Consider the following 12,797-nt stretch of genomic DNA (forward strand, 5'->3'; position numbering starts at 1 on the left):
CATGTGCGGAAGTGTTTGTTGGTGGACACCGCTTCTGGGACGATTGTTGGCGAAGCCATCGTTGCTACTGCGAAAAATCACGGCTTTGCGCCGTGAAAGAAGACGACACTAGCGGTTCCAAAGCGAGGACGGCCTCTACTTCAGGGATGCTCTTAACGATGGGCTGGCACGGAGAATAGCCTTGATTGCGGCGAACATCATGGGAATCAGCATACTCGATATCTCGTTTGCAGTGCTACCATCTAACAACTTTTCTTGGTTCTTCCTGTTCTTCTGCTGCGACCTTGAGGACACTTGTTGCTGTCGTGGGCTTGAGGTTATATCACTTGAGTGCTTTGATGGATTCGTTGCAGTTGAAGGCCTTTGCTGGTTTTCTTTCACGACTGAGGCGTAGGACTTTTTCAAAGCCGTGTCGCTGCGCTGCACCGTGTCGTGTTGCTTTTGGTTTGTAGATGTATACATCACATCCGGATTCGGTGGTGGTTCTCTTCGTTTCCGCACTCTTCCTTGTATTTGCTCCATCGTCCGTGCAAGAGTGGCTGATTTCTTTTTAGGACACCCTCCGTATGATGCAGCATGCACAGCTCCACAGTTTGCACACCGAGGCTGGGAACGTGACGTACACTCCTTATGCGTATGTGGACCAGCGCATATCTTGCAGCGGATGGGGCCTTTACAATATTTCGCTATATGTCCATGTCTTTGACATCTGAAACATTGAGTAGCAGACCCATGTATTCCGTCACGGGATAACTGCAGAATCCAAGCGACACTCGGTTTGGTAAAGGGGCGTCCTTAGAGAATTCCAGGATGACCGAGCGTCTTAGGGTTTCCGTTACTACGCCATCTTCGTTAGGGACGTAGAAAACTTGCCTTCTAGCAGATATGACTCCTTGTTCGCTCAAATACTCCTTGAGGTCGTCATCTGAGTACTCAACAGGAACGTCCTGTATCCTTCCGTACGTGGCAGAGTAGGAGTATGGAACTCGAGCTTGTACAGGAATACCCGATAGATCTGTCACTGTGAGGAGACGATTGGCTGCAGGAAGTGTAGACACTGTCACCATGAGGCTGCCATCCTTGTTGAGACGGTTGCTGAGTATCTTTTCTTGGGCTGTTGTCACGCGCGCAAAAGCCAGAAGATTTGGGTTTACTTTCCTTAAGCTGCTGTCAGGCTGAGTTGGCTTGAATATAACAGGAAGACCTGCTGCTCTTTTCTTTTTGTAAGAGACAACAGTGAAGGCTGTCTGGTCCATCTCTTCGTTGTCTCCTGCAGATTCCCTTGTGTCGATGTCATCTTCACGTAGCCTTTTCCTTGCTTGCTCTTCTTCTCAGTGGTCTACAGAAGCAACGTGCTGACCTGATTGCTGATTGTTTGCGACGGATGCCATCAGAGCATCACGAAGGGCGGCCGACGGCGGAGGCTCGCCGCGCTGCTTCGGTTCGGTGCGCTTCGGGAGCCGCTTGCTGTGCTTCTCTCGCAGGACGGTGACCCCAGACCGGCGTTCGGTGAAAGAGAGGCACAAAGAGTAAAAAGGCGCTCTACACTTGCTAAAGAAGACTTAAAATTACAGACGGGCTGTTGTTGTTGTTGTTGTTGTAGCCTGCGATGCGTGTGGCTCCTACCCACGATGGGGGATTGGCCAAGAAGTGGGTGGATTATTCGAAATTATTATGGAGCATAAATTTCCTAATAGCTATTGAAATAGCATTGAATAACGCTTAATTACCTGTTAAATAAAATCAGGAAGGTAATATTGAATGAGTAATAATTAATTTAAAAGTACAAACAAAAAGAAAGGAATTTAGCAGGGCATTCGTTTAGATTCCGCAAGAAATGTTCCGACAGCGAAGCATGCATCCCTGTGGCTGAATCCCAAAGTGGACGCTCCGAACGAAAGAATTGCAGGTTCTGTCAAGTCCAGGCCAATTCTTCGAAAAGGTATTTCCAACCATCTTTTTCTAACCGCAGTAAAGCGGCGACAAGATAGAAGAAAGTGGTGTATCGTCTCTTCCTCATTACAAAAAGAGCAGAGGGGGGAGGGAACCAAACCCGACCTGTGTAAATAGAAATTCAGCGAGGGTACGCGGCAGCGTAATTTGGTGAGGCAGACCTCAAGCATCTTTGTGTCACAGGATTCGCTATGCCAGGGAAATGTCAGTTGCTTATACTCTGGAGAAGCAGTCAAATGTGGGTTTCATAAGGCTAATCTTATTGATTGTATCCGAAATCTTGCTGCCGTGATCTGTGCTGTCACTGGTAGAATAGGAAGAAGAGGGCCGGATAGTGATGCATTTGCCAGTGAATCAGCAGTTTCATTAAAAAAGAAACCTTTATGCCCTGGCACCCAAATCAAATGAGCACATTGCACATGGGCTGGAACTAGTAAGTGGAATAGTTTTAGCATAGGTGACTCATTAGTAGCGGTAAGGCAAGAGCATACTGAAAGGGAGTCAGTCAGAATGGCAGCCATTGTAATAATTGGGTCTAATTTACGTAAAGCTAGGATTACTGCTAACAACTCGGCCAGAAAAATAGGCACAAAATCAGGCAACCTTAAAGAAAAAGACCAGTCGAGTGCAGGACAAAATATTCCAATGCCAGCTTTTTCCTCGCACTGTGAGGCATCTGTTGCAATGATAACGTTTGTTTCTAGGCTGCTTAGGTGGTCTTGCAACATGGCGTTTAAGATGCCGTAAGGGAGTAGTTTCGCGTGGTTTGGGAAAATGTCATCGAACCTGATCTCTGGGTAACTTAAATGAGTATTATCATGAAGCACCTCGAGAATTTGCACATTTAGTGGTTCAAGTAATGTTTGCACAAATATAATCTGTGGTCTATGAAACCTGGGCCAATGAATAGGAAAAAATAATTCTGGATCAGAGAGGAAAATAATTTGAAGGCGGTTTAATGGGGATTCATATAGCCTTAGGAAAGTCTGAACTGTCAGAAGGCGATATCGGCATATTATGGGTATAATACGGCATTCGGCATTCCAGGTATAATACGGCATTCGAAACGTATTTTGGGAGGCCTAAGCACAGACGTAGCGCCTCTCGTTCCAACAAAACTAGCGGCCGAAGCTTGTATGCTGGATCACCGGAGAATAAAACGCATCCAAATTCTAACACCGGACGAACATACATCTTATATACCATCAAGAGGGATTTTCTTCGCATACCTGTTCTCCGGTTGCTCAACTTGCGCAAAATGCCCATTGAACGAGCTCCTTTTGTCGCAATATATTCAATGGGCGGCCGCCAGTTAAGAATTCCGTTGTAAATAACTCCAAGGTATTTTAGTGACTCTACTTGTGGGATATCTTCGAGATGATAGTTAAGCGATATGTATACTGGGTCTTTAACGGGAAACACAAGGATAGCACATTTATTAGCATTCAGGTTTAAGTGTAAGCTATCCAGCCAGCCTTCCAGTTCCCTTAGATACGACTGCAGTATATCGTAAAGAGTATATGTCGCTAGACATACCAAAAAAAGCAATGTCATCAGCATAAACGTATGTACTGACAGCTGGGTGAACGGGGATTCTGCTCAGTAAAATATTAAATAATACTAGTGAAAGCACCGATCCCTGAGGCACACCTCTTGTTTGCTTATATTTACTGGAAGAATAGCCGCTTCGAAAACATTAGAACTCCCTGTCTTTTAAAAATTCATGCACCCATGCTACAATATAGCCTGGAAAGCAATGGCTCTGTAACCGATTCGTTAAAATTGTATGTTCAATGCTGTCATAGGCTTTACATATATCTAAGGTAACTAGAGCCGCATATTGTTTTTTCTGTCTGGCGATGTTAATGAGACTTTCAAGGTCTACATGCGCGTGCCATATTGAATAGCCAGATCGAAATCCAATTTGACACGGACTCAACAATCGATTGTCGTCAATAAACTCTAATATATGTCCGAGAAGCACTCTCTCAATAAGTTTCACTATGTTTGATGTCAACGCAATTGGTCTGATGTTGTCCATAGTATACCCTGCCGCTTGTTTTTTTAAGTAACGGAATAATTTTGGCGATCTTCCAATCTTGTGGAATCCATGCGTTACCAACAGAGTAGTTTGGCAACTTCAGAAGCTCACGTGGAGCTTCTTGAAAGAAAATCTTTAACATTGCATTTGTTATGCCGTCCGGGCCAGGCGCTGTAGTTGGCAGCTGTAACATAACCTTTGCTACTTCCGAATAGGATATCTCCTTGTAGCCCGACAATGCAGGAGAAAAAACAGGAGTTTGGAGGCGCGTTGCGAACTGACTCTCCAGTCCTTTAGCCAGTAGTTCTAAGGACTCCTGAATTTCCTGTGAGCTATAGACGATTGAGTCTACATTAATGCTCATTGGGAGTTTGTTTCTAAAACGAAGGTAATTAAATAAAGCACGTTTGTTTTTGGATTTAGATAGATAATCAAAATGGTTTTTATCGTACTCATCTTTTGCATGTTTAATAGTACGTTTGAAGGTTGCCGAAATAAATTGATAATCTTTCCAATTTTGTGGGCTCTGATTATGTAGAAGTTTTTTCCAAGCAGCTTTCCTTCTATAAACTCGTGTGCACTCGCTGTTCCACCAGGGACTAGATGAGGAACGCTTAGCTGTCTGAATTACAAATTCAGACTTTTGTCGGGACGTCTGTAATGCTGAACAAATATTCAAGCCAATGTCTTCGTCATTACTATTACTTAGTGACGCAATGGTGGACCGCAAGCAGTCTTTAAATTTTTTGCAATTCACAAATATTCTGCCTTGTCGTTCAACTGATGTTAAAGGGCATGCAGTTTCAAAGTATACCGGGAGATGATCACTGTTTGTACAGAAATCAATCGTTGTCCAAGATGTCACAGTGACACTTGTGCTAGAAAACGTCAAATCTAACACTGAGCGAGATTGTCCGCGGACAAATGTAGGTCCACTGGTATTAGGGCATGTAAGGTTTTTATCTATGATCCAGTTCCACAGACGTGTCCCACCTAAATCTGTTTTGTAACCCCAAGACACGTGATGCGAGTTGAAGTCACCAGTAAGAATGACTTCATTTTTGCAGCTGGCAAGCGCACTATCTAATTTGTATGTACTGTGTACGCCCGTAGGGAAATAAGCATTTATAATTGAAAATGTACGGTAGCCTGGGATGCTAAAGTGCACTGCCAAAATTTCACATTCCGGAGACATTAACTTGAAACCTATTTTCGCCTTATGACAGAATTTAGATGACAACAAAATCATTAAGCCACCTCCTTGTGAAAGGCGATCTAATCGAAAAGATCGAAAATCTTTAAATAGAAAATTTTTCTCAGGAGTAAGCCAGGTTTCTTGTAAGATTATGACGTCAGGATTAAGCTGAGTTGTTAAGCAATGTAAGTCTGTTGAAGCAGAAAACCCTTTTTGTTTTTGGTATATGGACAAGAAGCAGTTACTGGAGACCCAGTTCGTTTTTTGCGGCCTGGTATAATGACCTGTTTCCATGTCGACCTGCGAGTCTGACTGACGCGAAGAACAAGGATCGGATCCAACAAATGTTGGGTCCGATGTGGGATTCGGCACTAGGACTGAACTGGCTACCTGTTCTGCAGCACAAGCAATCAATTTGGTGATTGGTGTTGTAGCTGTTTGCAATAGCTGTGTCATCTGCGCAGTAAACACTTGGGAAAGACAGTCGGTAACACTTGTGACAATATGTTGCATAGCCTTTGTCATTGCTTTTTCTACGGCCGATTCAATGAGTTTCGACAAGTTGTCTTCCTGTAAAGTAGATTGCCTCGCAGTGACGCCAGCGTATCCAAAGGCTCTTTCCTTGACGACTGCAATAGCTTCTCGCCGCGAACATCGTCGCCTGTCAATTACTTCGAGTACCTGTATTTCGTTAGCTCTAGCCGAGCAGTTTGCGTAGTCAGCCGCATGGTTTCCTCCACATAGGCAGAGTGTTTCGGCTTCAGCTGTGCAATCATTGGGAGAATGATCAGCACCACAGGCGCGACAGCGTCCATTTGATTTGCAGCCTCCTGCACCATGGCCAAAACGCCAACAGTTCCGCCACTGAAGTGGACGGGAAGCGAGAGGTTCCACTCTAAAAGTAAGTGGCCACACTTTCAGTTCAGAAGGGCAGGACATGCCAGCAAACGTATCAATAACTGATTCTGTGGCAACTTTTTCTCCATTTACCAGTCGGTTACACCGGTATACAGCTATGACGCCAGCATCAGACAGTTTCTCCAGAGTCTCAGTTGGGCTCAATCGAGAGTCTGCGCCCCGGACAATGCCTTTAGTGCATGCTAGATGAGGAGGAATAAACGCACTCACCGGGACAGATGCGAAAGTCTTACACTTTAGGAGGTCTGCGACACAGGTCGAATCTGATGACCTACAGACTATCCCACCTCTTCCAAATTGTCGGACATCGCTTATCATCTGGAAATGACGCGTCATGGCCTGGAGCTCGGCCTGAACAGCTTGTGCGTTGTTCAGCCAGATGAATCCACCGTTCGAGGGCACCAGCGCGACAGGGATGCTGCTAACACCGCTGCGGAAGAAAGATTGCAAAGGCAAATCATCAGGGGAAAGGGAGGCTGACCAAGGGTTGTGCCCTTGCCCAGGAGAGTTTTTAGACATCAGCGTTGTTTCAACCACGGATAAGTCCTACAAAAATAAGATAAGTAAGATAACTAGGTCAAATCCACCCAAAACTCAGCCAAACCACCAAGTAAGTTCCAGCTTGGGCACACCGGGGTGGAGATTCCGACGGTAGACGTGGAACGATTTCACCGCGAGCAGGAGGTCTTCTTGAAGCCGCTCCCAAGCGCAATCGCTGGCTTCTCTTCTTCTGTCTGGCAGAGAACCGGGCAGAGACGGGCGTTCGGAAGCGAGCCTATCGCTCGTCGTCTTCGTCTTCCTGCCATCCTGAAGAAGCTTGTTATTTAATTTCCACGTTTCCCATGAGAAAGCGTTACCTCGCTTTGGATTTCCTATGCAGCACTGAACTAAACAATGGTCAGAAAACGACACTGGCACTACTTCGTAACTGTAACGAGCTTGAAGAAGCTCGTCGTCTTCGTCTTCCTCCCATCCTGAAGAAGCTTGTTATTTAATTTCCACGTTTCCCATGAGAAAGCGTTACCTCGCTTTGGATTTCCTATGCAGCACTGAACTAAACAATGGTCAGAAAACGACACTGGCACTACTTCGTAACTGGTACATTCCGGAAGGATGTCAACAGACGCATAAATGCGGTCGAGCGTGCGTGACTAGAGCCCTCAAACCGTGTGTACTTCACAGCGCGCGCTTCTTCGAGGCACTCTGCCACATCCTCAAGGTCCCAGTTCTCTACGATTCGCGACAACATTTCCGTGCTTTTGTCTCTAAACCCAAGAACGCTTGTTTTATCCCGCGCACTGAGGACACAATTGAAATCGCCCATAACTATGAGCTGTCTTCCCTTGCATAGACGCTCTTAAATGTGGTGAAAAAACTGAGCCCTTTCATCCACCTTATTGGGCGCGTACAAGCATACAATACGCCACTCGTTGTTGTTGAACGAAAAATCGACGACAACACACCGGCCCGACACACACGAATAAATTGCATACACCTCTAGCCCCGGCAACTTCTTAACCAAAAGGACACAGCCAGCGGATGTGCCCACCGTACTGACTACGGCATGAAACCTAGACGTGAAACGCCGCACCATAACGCCGGTCTCTTCTTCACCATCGACTTTCGTCTCCTGCACGGCTAGCACATCAATATCGTGCTCCCTTATAAGCCGGTAAAGCTGGCCTTGCTTTCTTTTCCCTGCCAGTCCTCGAACATTTAGAGTAGCGACTTTCAACGGACACGTTGGAGCCATTTTAACAATAGGTGAAGAGACCGGAAATATGGTGCTTACCTCTCGCGTCTAGCACGAGGCTAGACGCCGCCATCGCCGCCTGTGTCCGGGGGAAGAACATGAGCGTGTCCTAGGGACAACGAATTTCCGGCACGCTTGTCCACCGGAACGTTAGGGCGCGGCCGAAGCGATGAACGCCGGCCTTGAGGCGCCTTTGCCGGGGGCTCCTCGGCTCCTGGCGTCGCCGTCTGGTCACCGTCGGCGCTGGTTTGGGCGTGGGAACGCTTCGCCGCAGCGGAGATGCTGGTCGGCGTACGGGCACCACTCTTGTCTGGTTGCAGCTCGTTCGGACCCTTGGGCTCGACGACCTTTGGCTCCGGAGTGTTCTCCCCATCCTTTCCGGATGTCTCTTTTGACCTGGGCAAGTCATCCGCTGGTTGTTGGCTCGCTGAACCATCCCCAGTGAGGCCGTCTCCGCCGGTAGACGCTGACGAGTTGAGTGGCCCCGTCTGCTTGCCCGCCTCGTCCGTTCCCCTCGCTGCATCCTCGGCTTCAACGACGTCCATGAGTTCCGCGTTCTCGTCCGTCTTTCCCAGCCCGGTAGCCGACGCGTAGGTACGGACGCAGTCAGCGTCCGCGTGTCCGTAGACATGGTATGGCCGATGGCAGGGATCCTATGTTTACGACTGCACCTGTATCGTGCTATGTGCATCATTCGCAACGTATTGCTACAGCACGTACGCGGCACAGTCTTTCCGTTGACAGTACAGGCACACGTCGTGTACGTGGATTGCTCCGTTTGTTGTGGTTCGTCGCTGCCGAGTCGAGCTCGCAATAAAACAAGAGGACGAGCGCAACGATTTGCGTCCGCTGCAGGCCACGTTTGGCGCTAGCAATGCGCCAAGTTATTGATTGTCACTGAGCTGGATACGGGTGTAATAGGTAAACGCTTAGCAGTTTGTGCGACTAAATTTTGCACCATTACTTATACCGGTTACCACCGTCACTGCGCGTACAATCGCCTAGCGGTGTGCATATTGTTTTTGCACTTCGGCGTTGGCTCTACCAGTAGGCTGCGCCAGTTGAACGTAACAGAAAATAAAACCACCCACACGTGAGTGTAAAAAAAAAAAAAAATAAGTCACAGAAGCACGCAATAAAAAAAAGCAAAAAGAAGGGTGCCATCAGCACTCGGTGTTCCCAGGTGGTCTTCCTCCCATGTACTGACCGAGCCCAATGCTGCCTACCTTCGGGGATCGGACGAGAACCGGCGTATTCAGCATGGTATGGCCGATGGCAGGGACGCTATGCTAATGACTGCACCTGTATCGTGCTATGTTCATTCGCAACGTATTGCTACAGCACGTACGCGGCACAGTCTTTCCGTTGACAGTACAGGCACACGTCGTGTACGTGGATTGCTCCGTTTGTTGTGGTTCGTCGCTGCCGAGTCTAGCTCGAAAAGAAACAAGAGGACGAGCGCAACAATTTGCGTCCGCTGCAGCCGACGTTTGGCGCTAGCAATGCGCCAAGTTATTGATTGTCACTGAGCTGGATACGGGTGTAATAGGTAAACGGTTAGCAGTTTGTGCGACTAAATTTTGCACCATTACTTATACCGGTTACCACCGTCACTGCGCGTACAATCGCCTAGCGGCTTGAATATTGTTTTTGCACTTCGACGTTGGCTCTACCAGTAGGCTGCGCCAGTTGAACGTAACAGAAAATAAAACCACCCACACGTGAGTGTAAAAAAAAAAATAAGTCACAGAAGCACGCAATAAAAAAAGCAAAAAGAAGGGTGCCATCAGCACTCGGTGTTCCCAGGTGGTCTGCCTCCCAAGTACTGACCGAGCCCAATGCTGCTTAGCTTCGGGGATCGGACGAGAACCGGCGTATTCAGCATGGTATGGCCGATTTTTTTTTCTTTATTGCCAGATTTCTGGTTCATAACTTTTCACAATAGAGAGTAATCACTGTAACGCAAACCAAAGTACAATATACATTTGCTGTGTGTGCACGTATTCAACCAGTATCGTACTGGCTTAGTCTAATCAAAATTCGCGCAAATACACCAACGGCTCTACTCTTGGGAGCCACTCGGGTGGTTCCTCTGTCGCTTTATGGAGGGCGACAAACCAGTGCATTTGTTCTCTGAAATACATTCGTGCAGGCTGCGCATCTTTATCGGCATGGTATCCTGCCATTCTCGCGCGCCAAATGCAGTGGAGGCCCAAGAGCATAATTAGGTCAAAAGGCACCCCGTCCTCATTATCTATGCTTAAGTAACGAATGCCATACGGGTCTAGTGGAAATTCTTTCTTTAGTGTCCTCTGCAGTACGTCCCAGAAAAACACGCCTTCCCAACTGTGTAAAAAAACATGATCTATTGTCTCTCGCTGCTTGCAAATTAAACAGTGCATTCCCCACGGTAAATAAACTCCTTTTCTCTCCAAAAACTTCTTAACTGGTAACGTTTCCGTGTGTAATTTGAAAAAGAAGGTTTTGGTTCCTGGCGGGACCTGCATTTTCTTTACTCTCTTTAAAACATCGCTGCTTGGGCCTCCACCGTACAACGACCTGTACAATGGCACTGGAAAAAGAACATCGCACAAAGCACAATACAGTTTCTTTTTGTTCACACTGGACAGGTAATCATTCGAGAAGCGCGCTGAAAGAAATCGGACACTCGATACAACTTCATTGTAAAACCGTCGAATCCCTCCCGAAAACTCTTCGGTTGAAACTACATACTCTGGCAGCCGTCTACTCAGCCTCATTTGACATACCGTGCGCAAGAAAGGGTCAGTTGCGTCCCTAAAGAGCAAGAACCGGTTTACCAACTGCCGTACAAAGAGATGGCCCAATCCCAGTCCCCCGTCTTTTACCCGCCTGAACAAGTTGGTCCGGCTGCAGCGCTCCCATTCCGACGCCCAGACAAAGACGGCGAAAATCCTGTGTAGCTTCTGAACATTTGACCGTGAACAGTGCAATACTTGCATTACGTACCAAAGCTTGCTGATAAAGAAAAGGTTACAAACGGTGGCTCTGGCAAAAAAGGAAAGGTTAGTGCCTTTCCACTTCTCAGCTCTCTCCCGTGTGTCTTTGACCTGCCCTTTCCAGTACTGCTCGCTATCACGATAGGCATCGAGCGGGACGCCCAAGTACTTGCCTGGGGTCGTCACCCAATGCACGTTGGCAAAATGATCTGGCTTTGTTGGCCACGATCCATGCCAGAGCCCGAGGCACTTCGACCAATTAACTCCACTACCAGTGACATGGCTAAATTTACGGATACATTTGACAGCCTCAATTATGCTCCCATGATCCTCCGCAAAAACAGCGACATCATCTGCATAAGCCAGCAGCTTCACTTCTACTGCTTGAAGCTTAAATCCAGTAATTCTATTGTTTTCAATCAATGTCATACACAGGGTTTCAATGTAGATACAAAACAATAGAGGGCTGAGGGGGCAGCCTTGACGCACAGAACGTTGCAGCCTAATGGGAGCCCCTAAACTCTTATTCACGATCAATCTGGTCGTGCAGTTACGTTACGCCAGGGCGACCCCCTCGCAGATTACAGATCCGAGATAAAAATAACAATACAAAAAATAAAGGCAATAGAGAGGGCCACCTGTATTCATTTCGCAGAGAAACAAAAAGAGACTGAGTTAAAGACGCTTCTTCATAAACTGCTCAGGCAGGAATCTCAGGCACCGGGCAAATGAATAGAAGACATAAGAAAAGTGAAACAACAGTTAGAGCAACTTGAAGAGCAACGCTATCGGGGAGCCCTGGTGAGGGCAAGGGCTGAAGACACAGCTGCAGGTGAAGCGCCTTCGAAACGAGCGCTAGGGTTAGAAAAAGCACGTGCTGAAAGGAACCACATCGACGGAATAGAATGGCGCGGGACCTTATCAACAGACATAGATGACATCAAAGCAGCTTTTCATGAGCATTACCAGGCGCTATTCTCGCACCACAAAGTAGACGCTACCACATTTGGGACTGAGTTCTTGCGTGCTATACCCCGACTGGACGACGAAAGAAAACAAAGATTGGAACTAGAGATAACAGAATCCGAAGTTGAACAGGCCATAGACAACTTAAACCCCGGAAAATCGCCTGGACCAGATGGCTTTAGCGCCGCTTTTTATAAAGAATTTAAGCACGAAATTAGCCCTGTATTGAATGTAATCTTTAACGAAGCTTACAAATGGAACACATTGCCTCCGTCTTATGGGTCGTCACACACAGTAATCATTCCTAAAACTGATGATGCAGCGATATTAAGATCTGTTACGGTGTATCGTCCCATAGCACTCACCAATATCGAGTATAAAATATTTATGAAGATATTGGCGCGAAGATTGCAGTCAGTGATACAGGACATCGTCGGGCCTCACCAGACATGTGGGATTAAAGGCCGGACTATTGTTACTAATATTCACAAAGCGCGCAGTGTACTTGAGTGCTGTGATGATTGTAATGGTCGGATTGCCATTTTACAGATTGACCTCGAGAAGGCTTTTGATTGCGTCGCTCATGAAATCTTGTTTGCCGTTTTATACTATGCCAATCTCAGCATGGTATGGCCGATGGCAGGGATGCTATGTTTACGACTGCACCTGTATCGTGCTATGTGCATTCGCAACGTATTGCTACAGCACGTACGCGGCACAGTCTTTGCGTTGACAGTACAGGCACACGTCGTGTACGTGGATTGCTCCGTTTGCTGTGCTTCGTCGCTGCCGAGTCGAGCTCGCAATAAAACAAGACGACGAGCGCAACGATTTGCGTCCGCTGCAGCCCACGTTTGGCGCTAGCAATGCGCCAAGTTATTGTCACTGAGCTGGATACGGGTGTAATAGGTAAACGGTTAGCAGTTTGTGCGACTAAATTTTGCACCATTACTTATACCGGTTACCACCGTCACTGCGCGTACAATCGCCTAG

The 12,797-nt window shown here is 47.1% G+C and overlaps 2 pseudogenes; both read right to left on the reverse strand.

Moving 5' to 3' along the window:
- Positions 1 to 9,018: 9,018 nt before the first annotated feature.
- On the reverse strand, positions 9,019 to 9,137 carry LOC126532517 (5S ribosomal RNA; annotated as a pseudogene).
- A 504-nt stretch (positions 9,138 to 9,641) lies between these two features.
- Positions 9,642 to 9,760, reverse strand: LOC126532504 (5S ribosomal RNA; annotated as a pseudogene).
- Between the last annotated feature and the right edge of the window lie 3,037 nt (positions 9,761 to 12,797).

This window comes from Dermacentor andersoni, chromosome 4 (assembly GCF_023375885.2).
Source record: "Dermacentor andersoni chromosome 4, qqDerAnde1_hic_scaffold, whole genome shotgun sequence".
Taxonomy (NCBI): domain Eukaryota; kingdom Metazoa; phylum Arthropoda; class Arachnida; order Ixodida; family Ixodidae; genus Dermacentor; species Dermacentor andersoni.